This window comes from Heptranchias perlo, chromosome 3 (assembly GCF_035084215.1).
Source record: "Heptranchias perlo isolate sHepPer1 chromosome 3, sHepPer1.hap1, whole genome shotgun sequence".
NCBI classification, from domain to species: Eukaryota; Metazoa; Chordata; class Chondrichthyes; order Hexanchiformes; family Hexanchidae; genus Heptranchias; species Heptranchias perlo.
Genome location: NC_090327.1, coordinates 106,892,586 through 106,913,325, shown reverse-complemented (window position 1 = coordinate 106,913,325; position 20,740 = coordinate 106,892,586). Strand labels below are relative to the sequence as shown.

The window sequence follows — 20,740 nt, the reverse complement described above, 5'->3', positions numbered from 1 at the left end:
CTGAGCTACACAGACAGTTTTTAAAGAAGCCAGTAGGAAGTCCTCAGCAGCAGTTCAGAGACTTTGTCAATGTTCTCTTTATGGAAAAGTTCCTCACCTCTGCTAAGCACCTCCCAAAAGTCTGACCAACATCCAGAACTGTTGAGTAATGGCAAACGTAAACACATTTGCCAACATTTCAGCACAATCCAAGTTTGGAAATATATCTATATCTAAAATGTACTGAACATTTTACATCGGCTCACACTTCCTGTCTGCATCGCTTGACTTCCAGTGGTCACACTTTTCAGGGGTAATTTTAACCTAACCCACCCAGTGGGAATGGATGCCCGTTTTATATCCCACTTGACTTTACGCTCTATTGAAGTCCACCATTTTTTCCCTTGGTAACTGAAATTTCTCATGTCCAAAATAAGGGTTTAATCAAAATAAAGAATTCAAAAACTCGCATATTTAAAAATAACAGGGTTAAATTTATTCACTGAATTGTCGTGTGCACCTTTTAATGCCTTCATTAAAGTTTTTACTTCAAGGCCTCAGACTCTCGCAACAGTCTGGGCTTGAAGTTGAGATTTTTGGCCAAAACTATGATGATCAGAGCTGAATTTGAACTGTGCTGCCTGAGCATTTCCCAGGATGTATCCGTACTGTTCAGTTATACTGAGGAATATTTTTGCTTTACTTTCTAGCAGTTTCTGGTCAAACGTTTCTCAAAACTACTAGAAGAAAAGCTACAGGGCAAATTTCAAAAACTACACTCAGGTCAAATTATACTTTTTCAAAAACAGAAAGAATGGCCCAGATTTTCTTGTCAAATTAATGGTGAGGCTAATGGTGCTCTCCGTTATTTATGCGTAAAGGGTACAACAACTTCAGGCGAGGGGAAGATGTGCAGTTAAACTCAAAAATCCAAAGGTTGCTGTCCACCGTTAGCTTCACGAAAACGCCATCTCGCTGTCTGCCTCATCACTGAAAAGCATTGAATGGCGTGAAGTTCCTGTACTTGCATGGTAGGTACAAACTAAACTCGCCACAGAAAGTTAAGTCTTGTCCATTCCAGTCTAAGTACCCTTTTAATGATGTGGTAAGTGTTAATTACTGTGAAACAACCTCTCTGGCACGGAAAATTAACTATTACAAGTGTGGAGTTTCACACCTCCAGGTTTTAATTGTTGATGGAAATTTTAAAAATGTCAATTTTAAAAAAAAACTTTTCCTTTCTTTTTTTCCTCTCTCTCTTAATCCAATCTTTCTTTCCCTCTCTATTTCTCGTTCTGTACTTGATTTGACACTGAATTCACTCCCTCTAATTTACACTTCCAGCTCAGTCCTTGTGCTGTTAATTTCGCAATCCTTCAATCTGATTGCTTGCCCGGTGTCACTAGGATGCCCGGTTCACCTCACTTTGATGTCATCAGCTTGCACTTTCAGCAACTTGCCACACAAAAATTTTTTAAAACCTAATCATTTTTCAGGAAGTCATGCGAAACCTTTATAAAAGACTGGTCAGGCCGCTGCTGGAGTATTGTGTTCAATTCTGGCCACTGCACTTTAGGAAAGATGTCAAAGCCTTAGAGAGGGTGCTGAAGAAAGTTACTAGAATGGTAGCAGGGGTGAGGGACTTCAGTTATGTGGAGAGATTGGAGAAGCTGGGGTTGTTGTTCTTAGAACAGAGAAGATTAAGGGGAGATTTGATAGAGGTGATCAAAATCAAAATTTGGTAAGAGTAAATAAGGAGAAACTGCTTCCAGTGGCAGAAGGGTCAGTAACCACAGGACGCCGATTTAAGGTGATCGGCAGAAGAGCCAGAGATGACATGAGGAAACATTTTTTTTGAACGCAACGAGTTGTAATGATCTGGAATACAATGCCAGAAAGGATGGTGGAAGCAGATTCAATAGTAACTTTCAAAAGGGAATTAGATAAATACATGCAGGGAAAAAAATTTACAGGGATATGGGGAGAGCAGGGGAGTGGGACTAATTGAATAGCTCTTTCAAAGTGCCAGCATAGGTGCAGTGGACCGATCGAATGGCCTCCTCCTGTGGTGTACTTACAATGATACTATGATGTTAGGGCAAGTCTAACTAACGGCAGACGCTGTTAGATTCAATCCTATAGCAAAATCTGGCCCAATATGTGCAAGAGAAAAAAAAAGTGAAAGTGTTCTGACTACACACCTCATGACCGTCGTTTTTTATATTCTATAAACTTTAGGAAGTGAGAAGGGGGAAAAAGAGAAACAGACACACCTTTCTGGGAAAGCAGAAATTTGAACTGTTTTCTGTCAAACGACAAAACACAAACTGAAATTCATTCACCGTGGACAGTACAGCATGGGCATCTTATGACCTATAGACATCTATGTTATTTGAAATGGGAGAGTGAAGGATTGGTCTGTGTTTTTAAAGAAATACCATTTCATGGTATAAAAGGACACTTTTCAAACCAACTTCATCACAATAGGTCAATAAAATTCTAACAGTTCAACTTATAAACTACTTGCAAGTCATAATTTTATCCCTCCCCAAATTTTCCATTTCCATATAGAAACATCAAATGTCTGCAAGTCCAAGATTTAGGAAATGCATCGTGATAAGGATCACTCGGTGAGTTTTCAGGGTAACTTCATAATTTCCTTGCATTTCATTTTTACATTTTGTACACGTGCAAGCCAGATAAAATATCACACTTTAAAATAGATCAACTTCTAAAAAATTTAGCTACGTCATTCCAGACCACCAACTCCAGCACGCAAGTGAAAGACTACCACTGAAGAGGACTGTAAGCCAAATGGATAGTGGGGATGACAGCTCTAACTGAATCAACATTTAACACAGAATGATGTCCAAAAAGCCTCATCTTGCTGCAGCTGAATTTGATAAAGCAGAGATGACAGATGGTGTTATATGACACGTAGTGTCCAGCATTGTCAATCTAATACTGTAAAATCCAATATCACAGTCCTGAGCAAGTGCTCTGTTTGAATTAGTCAAATATACTTTGTGAAATAGTTTTTCAAATTTCATTACTGAAGAATCTAATAAGCATTTCTGCAATTGTAAATCACTTTCTAACTGGGACAAAGTTCATCAAATTTGACATATGGCAATATCAACAGATGCCAATAAAAGCTCCAGTATATAATGGAAGCACTCACTTCACATCTATAATAAAAATTTGAAAAAGGGGGACAACGTGATACCCAAGACTAATTTCAAACCGGCAAACATGCAGTAACTTAGTAATGTTTTAGGTAGAAGAATATCATTGGCCCATCTAGCCTATCCTTCCAAGTTTCCTTACTTCAGGAGTTAAAAGCCACATATCCCCTTTACCAACAAGAATTCCAATCGTTTTTTTTTTAAGACTGGCTGTGGCTTTCTGCTCTACCACCCCGGCTGATAATCCGTTCCACAATTGTACCACCCTCTTACTAAAAAATGTTGCTTACTTTCTCATTTTCTTTTAACAGCGTTAACTTTAAACTACGTCCCCTAGTCCTTGGAACCTGTACCAATAGAAGAACTTTGACAGATCAAATTCTCCATAGCTGTAAACAACATGTAAAGCCCTCTATCAAGTCCCTCTCTATCCTCCCTTTCTCAAAAGAAATTACTAAAGATTCCAGTTGATAATATAAATAGGAGGGAAAAAAAAGTAATTCGTAACAGCTATTTAAATGCAAAGATGTTTATAGCTTTTGAACCATTTTGTAGAAACATTAGTATACATATTTGAGTCTGATTTTTGTTGCTAGAGTTGCAGGTGGTCTGGATATTCTGTCATTGATGTGCAAAGACCTCCACAATGAAGATTAATTATTGTGACTTACCGAATGATTACCAGTAAACAGTTGCTATAAAGTACTACTTATCTATACTTTTTAAGAAGTTGTCCCAAATCCACGGCTATCTTTCCCGCAATTCCACGTCTGAACCTCTCCAACCAGGTTTCCGCCTCTGTCACAGCACTGAAGCGGCCCTGATCAAAGTCACAAATGACACCCTATGTGACAGTGGTGCAGTGTCACTCCTCTCATCCTCCTTGACCTGTCTGCAGCCTTTGACATGGTTTACCATACCATCCTCCTCCAACATCTCTCCTCCGTTGTCCAGCTGGGTGGCACTGCCTTCACCTGGTTTCATTCTTATCTATCCCATCGTAGTCAGAGATTCTCCTCCAATGGCGTCTCTTCCCACTCCCGCACTGTTACCTCTGATGCCCCGCACGGGTATACCCTTGGCCCCCTCCTATTTCTCATCTACACGCCGCTCCTCGGCAACATCATCCGAAAACACGTCAGGTTTCACATGACGACACTCAGCTCTAGCTCACCAACACCTCTCTCAACCCCTCTGTGTTGTCAGGCTGCGTGTACGACATCCAGTACTGGATGAGCCGAAGCTTCCTCCAATAAACATTGGGAAGACCAAAGCCACCGTCTTCGATCCCCGCCACAAACTCCGTTCCCTAGCCACTAATTCCATCCCCCTCCCTGGCCGCTGTCTGAGGCTGAACCAGACAGTTCACAACCTTGGCGTCCTAACTGACCCTGAGCTGGGCTTCCAACCCCATATCTTCTCCATCACTAATACCACCTACTTCCACATCCGTAATACCACCTGTCTCCGCCCCTGCCTCAGCTCATCTGCTGCTGAAACCCTCATCTATGCTTTTGTTATCTCCAGACTCGACTATTCCAATGCTCTCCTGGCCAGCCTCCCATCTTGTACCCTCTATAAACTTGAGTGCATCCAAAACTCTGCTGCCCGTATCCTGACTCGCACCAAGTCCCATTCACTCATCACCCCTGTGCTCGCTGACCTACATTGGATCCCAGTCCCCGAACGCTGGGATTTTATAAATTCTCATCCTCGTGTTCAAATCCCTCCATGGCCTTGCCCTTCCTTATCTCTATAACCTCAACCACTACAACCCTCTGAGAACGCTGCCGTCCTCCAATTCTGGCCTCTTGTGTATCCCTGACTTCCTTCACCCATAACTGGTGTGCATTCAGCTGTCTCAGCCTCAAGCTCGAGAATTCCCTCCCTAAACCTGTCCACCTCTCGCTCCTCCTTTACAACACTCCTTAAAACCTACCTCTTTTATCAAGCTTTTTGTCACCTTTCCTAATATCTCCTTCTTTGGTTCAGTGTCAATTTTTTTTGTCTGATTACGCTTCTTTGAAGTGCCTTGGAATGTTTAATTACATTAAAGATGCTATACAAACGCAAGTTGCCGTTGTCTGCAAATTTTTTGTCCTATATAACTATCTATCATAATTGTAATACTATATGCCCATTCTCCCCCTCCCTCCTCTTTCCCATGTATTTAAGAGTGGGGTAGGAAGACAACTGGGAGTTTTTTCCTTACGTAAGATCTCCCTTTAAGCAGCCTTGCCAACATAACTCTTAACTTAGTCTTGCATTCACAAGACATTTCCCTAACTTTTAAATATTATACTGGCGTAACTGAAAGTCTCCATTTCAGAAGATGTGATGTTAAATGTCAGCAGATTTGAAGATTTGAAATTGTGTTGCCTGGCAGCTCATGGCTCCAGTTAGAGCCATCCACTTCTGAAAAAATAGTAATAAGCAGATGTAGTGCACAGAAACACCAACATTCCATGCTGCTACAAGCTTGAAATAGAGTTTGTGTCCACCATTGCCCATGCAATTAATTCCTGATCTCAGTTGGGAGGAGTGACATATGACACTTCCCCTCAGAGAACAAAAGAAATCAGGTAGCAAGGTGCCTAGGGTTCTCTTGCACAAATCCTGTTGGCTAGCTAAGAATCTCATTAACAGAAGCACAGGAGTTGTCCTCCCAATCCTTTTGATCAAGAAATACAGCATAGTTTTGAGGAAGCATAAGGCCAAAGCTAGGGAAAAAAAACTTACAGTAAACACGCGGCAGAATAGGGAGGAGAACCGTAAAACTGAAATTTAAAATATAAAGCGTGAAAGTCTAAAGTGAAAGTGTTGGGGACCTCAGTAGCAGTTGTGGCTGTGGCAATCACTGACTTCAATGGGAATTACTACATTTACTGATTAACATCAAAAAATCAACAACAGGAACCACTCAGAGCAGAAAATTACATTGAAACCGCAGGATATGACTTTGCACCCAAGGTTCCACATGTATGAGGTTCCCAATTTCAGCCATGCCACTGTGAGGTGACACGGCTGGGGGCCAGGCACTTACCCACCTGGGGGAGGAAGAAGAGAATTACTTAGGATTGTTCAATTGTGTAGCTATGGATGGATTATGGAGAGCATTAGACAGCAGATCGGATCTTTTATTTGCCTTATGAGCCAGAGATCGTACATGGTAAAGGAGGCAAGAGGAGAAAGGAAAAATACAAAACAAAAAAGAAAGTTGTTCATAAAAAGGCAGAGGGAATAGTGACAAAAAAAACCAACATGATTTCCAGTTCAAAGTTACTGTGACATGTAATAACCAATAGGAATAATACAAATATTAGGATTTCACTTCCCTTGTGGTGAAAGTTAGCAAAAGGAACCAAAAATATAGCAATCAGCTCAAATACTGCACCAGATAAAGCAGGTTATCCTCACACAAAAGCTGTGCTTCCAAGTAGTCGTTTGAAAGTCTGAAGTGCTGCTGCATTTCCTTCACTTTGCACCTAATGTAATATTTTTAACAGCAAGCAATCACTGATTATACGCCAGCCCCTTATCGGTGGATAAGCTCCAGCATAGCTATCCAAGCGGTATGTCTTTATACTCCCTAGTCTAGTGGAACAGGAGAGAATGATGCCTCCTACCTCTTGCACTTCAATTATGCTGGCTTCCGGTGCCAAAATCAAGGACGTTCCCAATTACACCAGAAGCCAATTTCTTTAGATCAGGCATATTGTACTAGCTCCATCAAAAGTTACTAATCATGCATGATCATCCCAAAATGTATAGTGCAACACAATGATGTGAATCACTGCAAAATAATTGTGGGGCATGGAAAGATAAACCACAATGATGTTGCAATTATACTGCAATCATAGTTCAGCAAGCAGGACAAAACGGATACATGTTACTTTCTGTCCAGTTTGTCAAACAAATCTTAGTTTCATTGTCCCTCACTGTAGGAAAATCTTAATGGTTGCACTACACTTTGGAGACCTGTTTCAGAGCCATTCCAACACCTAACATCAAGAACAACCAGATCGCCTTGCTCATGGGTAATCATGCTACTTAAGTATGGCACCTTAAAAGATAAAGCACATTAAAAAATACCATATAGTTTGTAGGTTGCCCAAGTCATGGGGAAAACATTAACAACTTGAAGAAATACACTCAAAAATTAAATATATCATACCTAACCACTCAGTGCTTTGAAGTTGCAGAAGATGATGGGAGCAGTGACAAAACTGTTACATTTCCAGATCTAATTAAAGGTGCTTTTAAATTGACACATGTTTAGTTTGGATCATGGCAGAGCAGCGTTGATGAGTTTATTACTGGGATAAGTTAGCTATCTACTATATAATCAAAATAAACACCACTGTTAAAGCAACTTAAGATTTATACCCATCTACATTTGGTGGCCAACCAATGGAGAATTTTTTTTTAAATTGCATGCAGGGGCTGGGCTTCTTAAAAATTCAATCTCGTGAAGTGGGCGTCACTGGCAAGATTGGCATTTATAGCATAGCCCTAGTGACGGTGGTGTAAATGCTCCTTTTGATGTAAACGCTACCACAATGCTGTTAGGTAAGGAGTTCCAGAATTTTGACCCAATGACTATGAAGGAAAGGTAATATATGTCCAAGTCAAGATGGTGTATGATTTGGAAGTGGTGATGTTCCCAAGTACCTGCTTCCCTCTAGGTGGTGGAGGTCCCAGGTTTGGGAGGTGCTGTTGAAGAAGCCTTGTCAAGTTGCTGCAGTGCATACTGTATATAGTACGCACTACAGCCACGGTACGCCTATGATGGAGGGGATGGATGTTTAAGCCAGTGGATCAAGCAAACTGCTTTGTCATGGATGGTGTTGAGCTTCTTGAGTGTTGTTGCAGCCGCATCCATCCAGGCAAGTGGAGAGTATACGATCACACTGCTGACTTGTGCCTTGTAGGTGGAGGAGAGGCTTTGGAGAGTCAAGAGGTAAGTCACTCGTCACAGAATATCCAGCCTCTGACATGCTCCAGTAGCCACAGCATGTGTGGCTGGTCCAGTTGAATTTCTGGCCAATGGTGACCCCCAGAATGTTGTCACTGGGGAACACAGTGATGGTAATGCCATTGAATGTCAAAGCAAGATGGTTAGATTCTCTCTTGTTGGAGATGGCGATTGTGTGGCAAATGTCTGGCGTGACTATTACTTGCCATTTATCCGCCCAAGCCTGGAGGTTGTCCAGGTCTTGCTGCATGCGATCATGGACTGCTTCATTATGAGGAATTGCGAATGGAGCTGAACATTGCACAATCATCAGCCCCATTTCTGACCTTATGATGGAGCGAAGGTCATTGATGAAGCAGCTGAAGATGGTTGGGTCCAGGACGCTGCCCTGAGGAACTCCTGCAGTGATGTCCTGGGGCTGAGATAATTGGCCTTTTACAACCATCTACTTTGTTTTAGGTATGACTCAAGCCTCTGGAGAGTTTTCCCCTGATGCCCACTGACTTCAGTTTTACTCGTGGTGCCAACTCGGTCGAATGCCGCATTGATGTCAAGAGCAGTGACATTCAGCTCACCTATGGAATTCAGGTCTTGTGTGCATGTTTGGGCCAAGACTGTAATAAGGGAGGTGTTCTACATCTACTCAACAAGGCCATTGTAAAATCTTATCCTGCTCCTTTAAAATGTTCAACATCTTTGCAATTTTTAAAAAAGTGATTTCTTGGCTTAGGGAGGTCCCTGATATTATTTGATTTTCTGTCACTGCAAATCCCAATACAAGACAAATTTATAGCTGCAGAAACGGTTAAATGTCTTTATTGATGAAGGAGACTTAAAACATATCAATTGTTTTATTAGATGGGGTTATACATGAACCCGAACAACCTTCTACTGCACCTCAAGTTCTCCCTCCAAAACACTATTATTTTGCAACTGATAATCAAGCAAGTCATCTTTAGTCTCTCCAAGTGAGACTGCCAATTTATGGACAATTTTGTGCTGTGAACCTAATGTCTTCTGGGAACTGAATTGAGACTACCCAAACTAGTTTCACCCAAGACCCTTAAGGCCAACAGAAGAAATTCATTCTGTCAGTCTGGGCTGGATTCAATTCCACCTCCCCAGAAGTAAAAGGGCAATTGCTTCCCAGTTCTAGATCATTTAGTGTCTTATAATACAAAGTGTATTCAATATTTAAAAAGATTAGACAGCCTAAAAACTTGCTTTTCCATGAAAAAACTCATCCTAGTCAGGAAGAAATTGCTATTTTCACACTACATGTGACTATAACCAATTTCTATAACCAATAAATTCAATCAGAAAGCAGTTGAGCTCTGGATTCAATGACTATAATGGATGGTAGCTCCATAAGTTGTATAAATATCATACCCAAGGGGCCATACTATTTATACAATGAAAACTGTTGAGCAAGGCAGGCACTTAGCTGTAATCGAACTCTTGCTCAATCATTTTTAAAAAAAATTTCTTTCCACATGAACTGTTCTATTTTTCACTGGCCTCTCTAGGCCAGATACCTATTACACCAAGTCTTTCATCAATGCCACTCTGAACCAGCTAGTTGGGCACTGGCACAATTGAGCCACATCTCCTCTGATTTTGCCCTGCCAAGGTAGGAAAGTACTTGTCCCTTCGTTTGTTACCTTTCCACAGCAGCGTGCCCGAGATTGACAATTCACTGGCACACAGGAAATCAAACCTGTGTGCCCACTGCTGCAACACTCCTGATATGTAAGTGAATTCTCCCACATTACAACACTGCAAAAAAGTACTTCATTGGCTGTAAAGCGCTTTGGGATGTCTTGAGATCGCGAAAGGTACTATATAAACACAAGTCTTTCTTTCTTCATGAATGTTCACACTATGAAAAGGAAGTTACACCTGACAATCAGCAATGGGGTCCAATGCTTGCCATGTCCAAGATTTATGACCCCACAGGATACATCACCTGATCTGGCACATGGTCACTTATAAAAGATGGCTAAACAATACGAGAAGAATTGAATTCATTGTGAGGAACCCGGTTTTTATTAGGTCAAAATAAGAATTAGGTTCCAGAGAAAAGGAAACTGAATGGGCCAAATCTTGCTGGAAAAATAACGGCGTGTTAACGACGCACGCTGTTATTAATGTGCAAATCAGCCAGCAACTTCAGGGGTTTAAGAGATACGGCAAGTTGCAAATCTACAGAACTTGCTGGTCGATTTACGCCGTTCCGTTGTTTGCTTCACACAACAACTTGCATTTATATAGCGCCTTTAACGTAGTAAAACGTCCCAAAGCGCTTCACAGGAACGCTATCAAACAAAATTTGACACCGAGCCACATAAGTCGATATTAGGACAGGTGACCAAAAGCTTGGTCAAAGAGGTAGGTTTTAAGGAGCTTCTTAAAAGGAGGAGAGCTATAGGGAGAGAATTCCAGAGCTTAGGGCCTAGGCAGCTGAAGGCACAGCCGTCAATGGTGGAGCAATTAAAATCATGGGTGCGCAAGGGGCAAGAATTGGAGAAGCGCAGAGATCTCAGAGGATTGTAGGGCAGGAGGAGGTTACAGAGATAGGGAGGGGTGAAAACAAGGATGAGAATTTTGAAATTGAGGCGCTCCCAGACCGGGAACCAATATAGGTCAGCGAGCACAGGGGTGATGGGTGAATGCGACTTGGTGTGAGTTAGGAAACGGGCAGTAGAGTTTTGGATAAGCTCAAGTTTTTGAAGGGTAGAAGATGGGAGGCCGGCCAGAAGAGGATTGGAATAATCAAGTCTAGAGGTAACAAAGGCATGGATGAGGGTTTCAGCAGCAAATGAGCTGAGGCAGGGCAGAAACTGGCGATGTTACAGAGGGGGAAGTAGGCGGTCTTGGTGATGGAGTGGATATGTGGTCGGAAGCTCTTCTCAAGGTCAAATAGGACGCAAAGGTTGCGAACAGTCTGGTTCAGCCTTAAACAGTGGCTAGGGAGAGGGATGGAGTTGGTGGCTAGGGACCAGAGTTTGTGGTGGGGACTGAATACAACGGCTTTGGTCTTCCCAATACTTAGTTGGAGGAAATTTTTGCTCATTGGACAAGCAGTGGGACAAGTCAGAGACAATGGAGGGGTCGAAGGAGTGGTAGTGAGGTAGAGCTGGGCGTCATCAGCGTGCATGTGCAACCTGATGATGTGTTTTCGGATGATGTCGCCGAGGGGCAGCGTGTAGATGAGAAATGGAAGGGGGCCAAGGATGAATCCTTTGGGGTCTCCAGACGTAACAGTGCAGGAGCGGGAAGAGAAGCCATTGCAGGTGATTCTCTGGCTACAATTGGATAGATAAGAATGGAACCAGGCGAGCGCAGTCCCACCCAGCTGGACGACGGAGACAGCACTGCGCTCTTAGCCTACCCGTTATTTATTAAGAACTTGCTGGATTTGCACATTGATTACCCATTAAACTCACCACAGAAAGTTAGGGCTGGTAATTAAAAGCATAAGTACCCTTTTAACGATGTGATAATTGTTAATGCAATGCCAATCAACCTCTCTGGCCCAGAAAGGGAACAATTTAAACTGTTCAGTCTCATTCCTGGATCCAGTAAATTCTTGTTAGAGATTTTAAAAATGTTAAATTTTTTTCTTACTTTTCCTTTCTGTCTCTTCCCCCCCCCACCCCCATCTCTCAATCTAATCTTTTTTCTCCTCCTTATTTCTCTTTCTGTACCTGATTTGACTCGAATTCACCCTCCTTCTCCGTCGTTCCCGTTTCTTTCCCAATCCTCCCATCTCATTGGTTAAGTAGATAGTGAATGACCAGACCAACAGTCTATCTAAGGTCCCGGATACCCCGTTACCCTCACCACGCTGATTTCAACTCGCACTTCCAGCAAGTTACGGCGCAAATATTTTGAGCTGAAGGGTGCAGGAGAAATTCTAACTAACGGTGTAGGCTGCGAGAAGCCCCGCTCCAGCAAGATTTGGCCCATTGTATGAAACAGTACACTATGCTCTTGCACTTTAAGGCACCAAATTTTTCAAAGTGTGTGGCTTCCTTCCTGTTCAAAATCATTTATTGTATACATTTTGGGTGCACTAATGATATGGATTATTTCATAACAAGTAGTTCTGTGGATGTACAATATAATGGAAAAACCACAACACTACATTGATCAGGTCCTCAATAAGAGCAATACTCTCGTTCTGTGATGATAGCCAACATGCAATTGCTGCCTGCTGTCTATTTCAATTGCAGCTTATTCAAGCTGAGTTTCTCAATTTGGAACTGCTTTCCCTCAGGTCAAGGTTTATTTTGGACTTTTCACTAACCTCTCCCTATTTATAAAACTTTCTTCAAACAAGATGCTGCTTAGCTAAAAAGAATCTTAGAGCAGGAAACAGCATTGCTAATGGCTGCAAATTCCCAAAAGTGAAAGCTGATTGAGTCTCCCCAACTTCAGACATTACTAAGACGCTCCACAGAATCACTGCCTGGAAAAAGACCTCCACTCAAGCTTGGCATGGAAGCAAGCGACACCCGACCAGCCCACCTCCCTATATTCTTCCAGAAAAGGGTATCTGGCCCCCAGAAACATTCAATATCCTAGTCTGGAGAGGTTTTCCCAGCACTGAAGAAACCGTTATACCAGTCAGCCTCACCCAACTACGGTATATCAACAACTTCTGAGACCTCATTGCAAGCAGCTTCAGCACATAGAACAAGGTGGTCATCATCAAAAGTACTTCCAGCAGTTTGTTGGCAAATTTCACACTGCACAACAGGATCACCTCCAGATCCAACACTACCCTCTAGGAATTGGCCATTTTCCCCTAACCACAAACTGACCCCCATTAGAACAGGTCGTCCAGAACTTCCATACAGCTTTCCCTCTATAGCCATACTGTTCTCCGCAGCACCAGAAAACAGAAATGCACAAGGGAGGTGTGACCTGGACCACCCACTTCCAATGGAGGACAGAGGCTGACTGTTGCAACCTCAACTCTAAGCAGAAGAGAGGGCCAGCTCACAATCTTACATCATACATATCTCACTCCCTTACAAACATTTTACCCAACTCAATCAGAGGAGTGCTGGGTGAACAGAGGAAAAAAGGCACACACTAACGCACATTCTGGCACACCACTACTGCCAGGCCTTCTGGACAGAGTTCCTGGATAGTGCGAAAATCATGACCAACCTCACCATCTCCCAAACCAAACCCCATATCTACTTGACCTACCATCAGTAGGTGAAGAAACTCCTGCCACTCGCTGGCTGGCGCACTCATGCTTTGATCAGTGAGCAGAAACATCCCTCAAATGGGTCACAAGCCAATTCTCCCTTCAGTAAATGTGAGCAAAGCATCTGGGAGACACTGGGCAATCAGAACTAGTGATACAGAGACTGGTTGAAGTGTGCAAAGCACCAGGAGATGTGGGCAGCCTTGTTATTAGCACATGGTCCTTCCCAACCCAACCACAACCCTCCCCACCCTTCAAGCTTCTGCAGCATTAGGGATCCTGGGACCACTCAATGAACAGTAGACTCCCAGCACCCCACTTTCTTCCTAAAATCCAACGAAGGCCACTCAATATACAAACCCAATCCAATCCCTCTGAATCAGAAAGCTGTGAGTTCAAGATCCACGAAAGGACCGGAGCACATAATCCATAATGACACTTTAGTCGAGTACTCCGGTAGTGCTGCACATTTGGATGTGGGAGGCTAGTCTGCATTTATTGCCCATCCCTAGTGGCCCTGAGATGATGGTAGACCTTTTGTACAGCTTGGTGGGTTCATAGGCCAGAGAGTATTTGGAGTCAACCAGATAAGTTAGACAAGTTAAGTGAGCAAAACCAGATCATTTTATTTCCTTGAAGGACATTAGTAAACCAGTTGTATTTATCGTATAAACCCAAAATTGATACTGAATTCAATTTCACAGCTTGCCAACGATAGGATTATAAACTCACAACCTCTGACCAGCCCAGTACCATAACCACTACATTACCATATCAAAGTACAAAGGGATCTGGGGGTCCAAGTGCAAGAAAATCAAAAAGTTAGTATGCAGGTGCAGCAGGTGATCAAGAAGGCCAACGGAATGTTGGCATTTATTGCTAGGGGGATAGAATATAAAAACAGGGAGGTATTGCTGCAGTTATATAGGGTATTGGTGAGACCGCACCTGGAATACTGCATACAGTTTTGGTCTCCATACTTAAGAAAAGACATACTTGCTCTCGAGGCCGTACAAAGAAGGTTCACTCGGTTAATCCCGGGGATGAGGGGCGGACATATGAGGAGAGGTTGAGTAGATTGGGACTCGACTCATTGGAGTTCAGAAGAATGAGAGGCGATCTTATTGAAACATATAAGATTGTGAAGGGGCTTGATCGGGTGGATGCGGTGAGGATGTTCCCAAGGATGGGTGAAACTAGAACTAGGGGGCATAATCTTAGAATAAGGGGCTGCTCCTTCAAAACTGAGATGAGGGGAAACTTCTTCACTCAGAGGGTGGTAGGTCTGTGGAATTTGCTGCCCCAGGAAGCTGTGGGGCAGCAAATTCCACATCATTGAATAAATTCAAAGCAGAAATAGACAGTTTCTTAGAAGTAAAGGGAATTAGGGGTTACAGGGAGCGGGCAGGAAATTGGACATGAATTTAGATTTGAGGTTAGGATCAGATCAGCCATGATCTTATTAAATGGCAGAGCAGGCTCGAAGGGCCGATTGGCCTACTCCTGCTCCTATTTCTTATGTTCTTATGTTCTTATATCCTTCCATTGTTGGAGGTGCTGTCTTTCAAATGAAACATTCAATTGAAGCCACATCTGACTTTTCAGGAGGACAAAAAAGATCCCATTCTTATATTTAAAGTGCAGGAAACTTTCCCAGTGTCCTGGTCAACATTCCTCCCTCAACCAACACCATCAAAAACAGATCATGGACATTCATTCAATTTACTGTTTGTGGGATTGTGCCTGGTGCAAATTGTGTCACGCTTGACTACAAAACAACAGTGACGACACTGTAATACACTGGCTCGGAAGCACTTCCTGCTATCATGAAAACGTGAAAGGTGCTCTGCAAATGCATGTTCTTTCTTTCTCGTGCCAGATTATTGACAACTATGCTAGTTAAGATTCATAATGATTATTAATCAAAGTTGCAAAATAAATGATTTAGGGTGCAGTTTTACAATTATTTACATATTGCTGTGGAGATGTTTCCACTTTGAAGCTATGCAAAATTGACCGTATAACTCCAGTCAGGTCTCAATCTGATTCCGGAGTAGAGCGGTATGAAACCCCCTGCTTTTAGAGGTCATTTTGCACCACTTGGGTTACAGCTCAAGTGTGGCGTCAAACCTGATCTCAAAAATTGTTCAAAGGAGCTCTTTGGACCCCTGGGCAGTGTATAATGTGAGTCATTTTACATGTTTTGAGAACGTGGATACTCCCATGCTTAGCCTGGTAAGTAAAGTATAAACGTAGCCTTAAATGGAAGACTACTGACTTGAAAATCCACCAGTTTTACAACTGTGCTAGATAATTACTGCATGAATAATGACATCAAAACTTATGTAGATAACACAACTGGGATAACGCATTGACATACAAGAATTATGGGGAAATGACCCTTACAACCCTAAAGCTACTTTTATGCTGGTGCTGTTTTACTTCAGGTTGTGCAAGATTAGCATCTGTTAGCTTGCTCCTGGCAGTCACACCATTAACTCTGGCTCCCTTATTTTTGCAGCAGATTCAAAAGGCCCATGAAAAACTGGGTCTATGATTCCATAGCTGGGATAAGGAAGCTGGATTTTGTCGTCAAATATCAAGAGCCAGTGCAGGGTGTACAAACTTTTTAAAAAAAATTTCAAGCAGGGAATACAAATTAAGACAGCGCCAATATCAAAGTGACCATAGATGCTAAACTACTTCATGATTGAACCTTTGCTGGTGTGCTAAAAACAACACCATTAATGCATGCAAACCACAACAGCCAAAATATTAATGATACAGGACTTACAGTTATCTATTCGCGTGTATAATCTGTAAACTGAAGGCCAAAAGAAAAGGTTTGTTTTTGACTTTTCCTTTTAGTACCTGTGCACTTTCTTTACATTGAAACTGAAGGTATGGGGAGTCTCCGACCATATCCCTGGTGGGCAATGAACAGAATTCCCCCTATACTTAGTCTAACATAATGCATTTTTAACTTGTGATTGGTCTCTTTAGATTATCTAACGAGGTATCCAGCATGTTCAAATAAGACCCATGTTGATCCATTTTAAAAATGACATACTCTTGAAAGAAATGCTGACAGCCCAACTTCTACTGATCTCCTGGACCGAATGGTCTGATCCTTGCTGGTCTCCTGGCCCGTAGCAAAACATCAGAGCTGCATGGTGAGTAAATTGTAGCAGGTACTGGCTATCCAGACAGTTACTGGATCACGAGCCCAGTCTGCAAATGTCAATTGAAAAACTCAGTTGCATTCCAGCTAGCTTATGCAAAACGAAATCCAGATTCACAATGAAAATTCTGAGGGATAACTGAACATCACAATTATTTCATTGAACATTATCCACATTTTGTTAATTCTACAAATGATTGTTTTAAGTTATAGAATACAGAATTGTACAATAACCAAAGGCTGAGGGGTAACCTGATAGAGATCTTTAAGATAATGATAGGGTTTGATACGATAGACATGGATAAAGTGTTTCCACTTGTGGGGGAGTCCAAAACTAGAGGTCATAAAATATAAAATAGTCACTAATAAATCCAATAAGGAACTGAGGAGAAACGTCTTTATCCAAAGAGTGGTAAGAATGTGGAATGCGCCACCACAAGGAGTAGTTGAGGCAAATAGTTTGGATGCATTTAAAGGAAAGCTAAATAAGCACGAGGGAGAGGAGGAGGCTCACGTAGAGCATAAACGCCAGTATAGACCAGTTGAGCTGAATAGTTTCTGTGCTGTAGTTTCAATGTAACTCGATGTAATTTTCAACCGCCTTTCAATCCCAAACTCTCATCCTTAAAATGCTATGTGCAAACAACCTTAATAAAGCGTTTGCCTGTCTAGCATTTACTTCTACCATTTCCTTCCCTCTGCCAACTCTGACACGATTCCTAACCCTGCAATTATTCCACCAACATGGAATCAGAAATGGTCCAAAACATTTACATCCACTTTGAAAAGAAAAATATCACTTCCACAAAACTGGTGTAGTGTTATTAAAGTTGAACTCACTTAAAAAAAACAGATGAGATAAACATACGCAAATAGAGAGAACATTAAATACGCTATAACTTTCTCCACCTAGTAAGCTCACACTATTTGCATGGGTTACTGTTTTGAACAGGAACAAGCTAAGAGAACTCTGACTCTATTCCTGCAAAACTTTGTCTGATTCATTTTGGCAGGTACACTCCAACAGACTCATGATCTTAAGTCACTCCACCTGGGCTGGAGACAGGGTGGAGGCAGAGAAGATAAAGGGGTGATGGAACCAATTTCCAAAGATGTTATTTTTTTTTTGTTATAAGCAGTGCTCTGTAAAGTACTTTAAAACTTATTAAGAAACAACTTACAACCACAAAAAGGCACAATGAGATTCAGACTGATGTCATTCTGAAATACCGAACATGCGGTCCAAGTTGATTTTTCTTGTGACTATTCGAGTTCCTTTCACAAAAAAAAATTCCAACTAAAAAAAAAATAAAGGTGCCAAACAGACAGGCGTTTTTCTCATTTCAAACATTTCTTCTGGGGCCCACAAGCTTTTCACTGCCGGACAGTCAGTCGCAGTAATTTTATTGAACCCAAAGTCCCCTCACAGAGTAAAAAAAAATCAACAGGACATGGAACAAAATGGAAAAGAATTTTTTTAAAAGATAAGAATTGACCAGAATGATCAAGAGGGAGAGGCGGAAACACTCACTCCACTCACTCACTCACGGGCTGGAGCCCCACCAGAAGAGGAAAGGGGGCATTTATAAAACGGGTTATTTCTCCAACCACTTCCACCAGGATTGAAAGGACGGGGTATTAAAGATCACTGACCCGGGCAGACCCCCCCCCACCCCCGGGGTCTCTCCGGGCAGACCCCCCCCCCCCACCCCCGGGGTCTCTCCGGAAAGATCACTGACCCGGGCAGACCCCCCCCCCACCCCCGGGGTCTCTCCGGAAAGATCACTGACCCGGGCAGACCCCCCCCCCACCCCCGGGGTCTCTCCGGAAAGATCACTGACCCGGGCAGACCCCACCCCCACCCCCACCCCCGGGGTCTCTCCGGAAAGATCACTGACCCGGGCAGACCCCACCCCCACCCCCACCCCCGGGGTCTCTCCGGAAAGATCACTGACCCGGGCGGACCCCCCCCTCCCCCACCCCACCCCCACCCCCACCCCCGGGGTCTCTCCGGAAAGATCACTGACCCGGGCAGACCCCACCCCCACCCCCACCCCCGGGGTCTCTCCGGAAAGATCACTGACCCGGGCGGACCCCCCCCCCCCCGGGGTCTCTCCGGAAAGATCACTGACCCGGAAAGATCACTGACCCGGGCAGACCCCCCCCCCCACCCCCAGGGTCTCTCCGGAAAGATCACTGACCCGGGCAGACCCCCCCCCACCCCCGGGGTCTCTCCGGAAAGATCACTGACCCGGGCAGACCCCCCCCCACCCCCGGGGTCTCTCCGGAAAGATCACTGACCCGGGCGGACCCCCCCCCCCCCGGGGTCTCTCCGGAAAGATCACTGACCCGGAAAGATCACTGACCCGGGCAGACCCCCCCCCCCCACCCCCAGGGTCTCTCCGGAAAGATCACTGACCCGGGCAGACCCCCCCCCCACCCCCGGGGTCTCTCCGGAAAGATCACTGACCCGGGCAGACCCCCCCCCACCCCCGGGGTCTCTCCGGAAAGATCACTGACCCGGGCAGACCCCCCCCCCCACCCCCAGGGTCTCTCCGGAAAGATCACTGACCCGGGCAGACCCCCCCCCCCCCCCACCCCCGGGGTCTCTCCGGAAAGATCACTGACCCGGGCAGACCCCCCCCCACCCCCGGGATCTCTCCGGAAAGATCACTGACCCGGGCAGACCCCCCCCCCACCCCCGGGGTCTCTCCGGACACTCGGGGCGGGCTCACACTGAGAGGGGAGAAAGAGTTTGAACAACTTCTCTTCAAACAAAGAGGAGCCGAGGAGGCCCCGGGGCCCCGGCCCGCCCGGCCCGGATTCTCCATCACTCACCGGGGAAGTTTGGGGGCCAGTTTCACAACTTGTTTCCTTTCCCGGTCCGGCCCGGAGCCCCGGCTCGCCTCAGGTTTGACGGCAGGTTACAAACCGCGACGGCGCCGCTCCGGGCCCGAGGGGGATAATCTGTCACCCAGCTTCACATCCCCCGACCCCACCACCACCACCCCGGGGTCAGACTGGGCCCGGGCCCCGGCCCCGGAGAAACTTTCAAAAAAACGGTCCGACAACTGAGCGACTCCGCCCGCCTTCACCCGGGGACTGAATGAACTCCAGGGGCCGCGGCCCGATCACCACCAACACCACCGAAAAATTAAAGCCCAGCGTAAGGTACTGGGCTCCGCCCGAGGCCGGGCCCCGGGCCCCGGCTTCGCCGCTCAGTTCGACCCGCCTCCTCCCCTGTTATGGACCGCAGGCCCCACCGCCAGCCTCGGTCTTTCCTGTTATCCCCTCAAACGCCAGCCCGCGATGTTTCCCCGCCGACCATCCCCGAGCGCCGCGGCTCCTCACCTCCGAGCGTCCGCCGAAGCTGCTCCGCGGCCTTCATCCCATCTGCTGCGGGCCCGGGCTCTTGGGTTGAGACTCGGTGTGGGGCGGGAGGGAGGGAGGGAGACACGAGGGGAGGAGGGGCGAGTGGGGATCGGCCGGGACGGCAACACCAACACGGGCAAGTCGCGGCACAGGGGGGCGGCGAGAAGGTCGCGGCTCCCGGGGTCAGTCACAGCCCGCAAACCCCGGCCTGTCAGCCCGGCACCGGGATCACTGCTCCCCCTCTCGGGAACTCGGCTCTCTCCCTGTTACTGATCTCTCCCAGTTACTGATCTCTCCCTGTTACTGATCTCTCTCCCAGTTACTGATCTCTCCCTGTTACTGATCTCTCTCCCAGTTACTGATCTCCCCCTGTTACTGATCTCTCTCCCAGTTACTGATCTCTCCCTGTTACTGATCTCTCTCCCAGTTACTGATCTCCCCCTGTTACTGATCTCTCTCCCAGTTACTGATCTCTCCCTGTTACTGATCTCTCTCCCAGTTACTGATCTCCCCCTGTTACTGATCTCTCTCCCAGTTACTGATCTCTCTCCTGTTACTGATCTCTCTCCCAGTTGCTGATCTCTCTCCCTGTTACTGATCTCTCTCCTGTTACTGATCTCTCTCCTGTTACTGATCTCTCCCAGTTACTGATCTCTCTCCTGTTACTGATCTCTCCCAGTTACTGATCTCTCTCCTGTTACTGATCTCTCTCCCAGTTACTGATCTCTCTCCCAGTTACTGATCTCTCTCCCAGTTACTGATCTCTCTCCTGTTACTGATCTCTCTCCCAGTTACTGATCTCTCTCCCAGTTACTGATCTCTCTCCT

At 44.9% G+C, this 20,740-nt stretch overlaps 1 protein-coding gene across 4 annotated transcripts in view; it reads right to left on the bottom strand.

Moving 5' to 3' along the window:
• The window catches only part of LOC137318871 (suppressor of cytokine signaling 6), a 90,308-nt gene extending 70,006 nt beyond the window's left edge, over positions 1-20,302 (bottom strand). For 3 of the 4 annotated variants that reach the window (XM_067981446.1, XM_067981447.1, XM_067981448.1), the window contains exon 1: positions 19,893-20,283. The gene's annotated coding sequence lies outside the window, so the exon portion shown is untranslated. Of the gene's footprint in view, positions 1-19,892 lie in introns of all 4 variants that reach the window. The other variant, XR_010961986.1, reaches the window with a different exon arrangement.
• Positions 20,303-20,740: the final 438 nt, after the last annotated feature.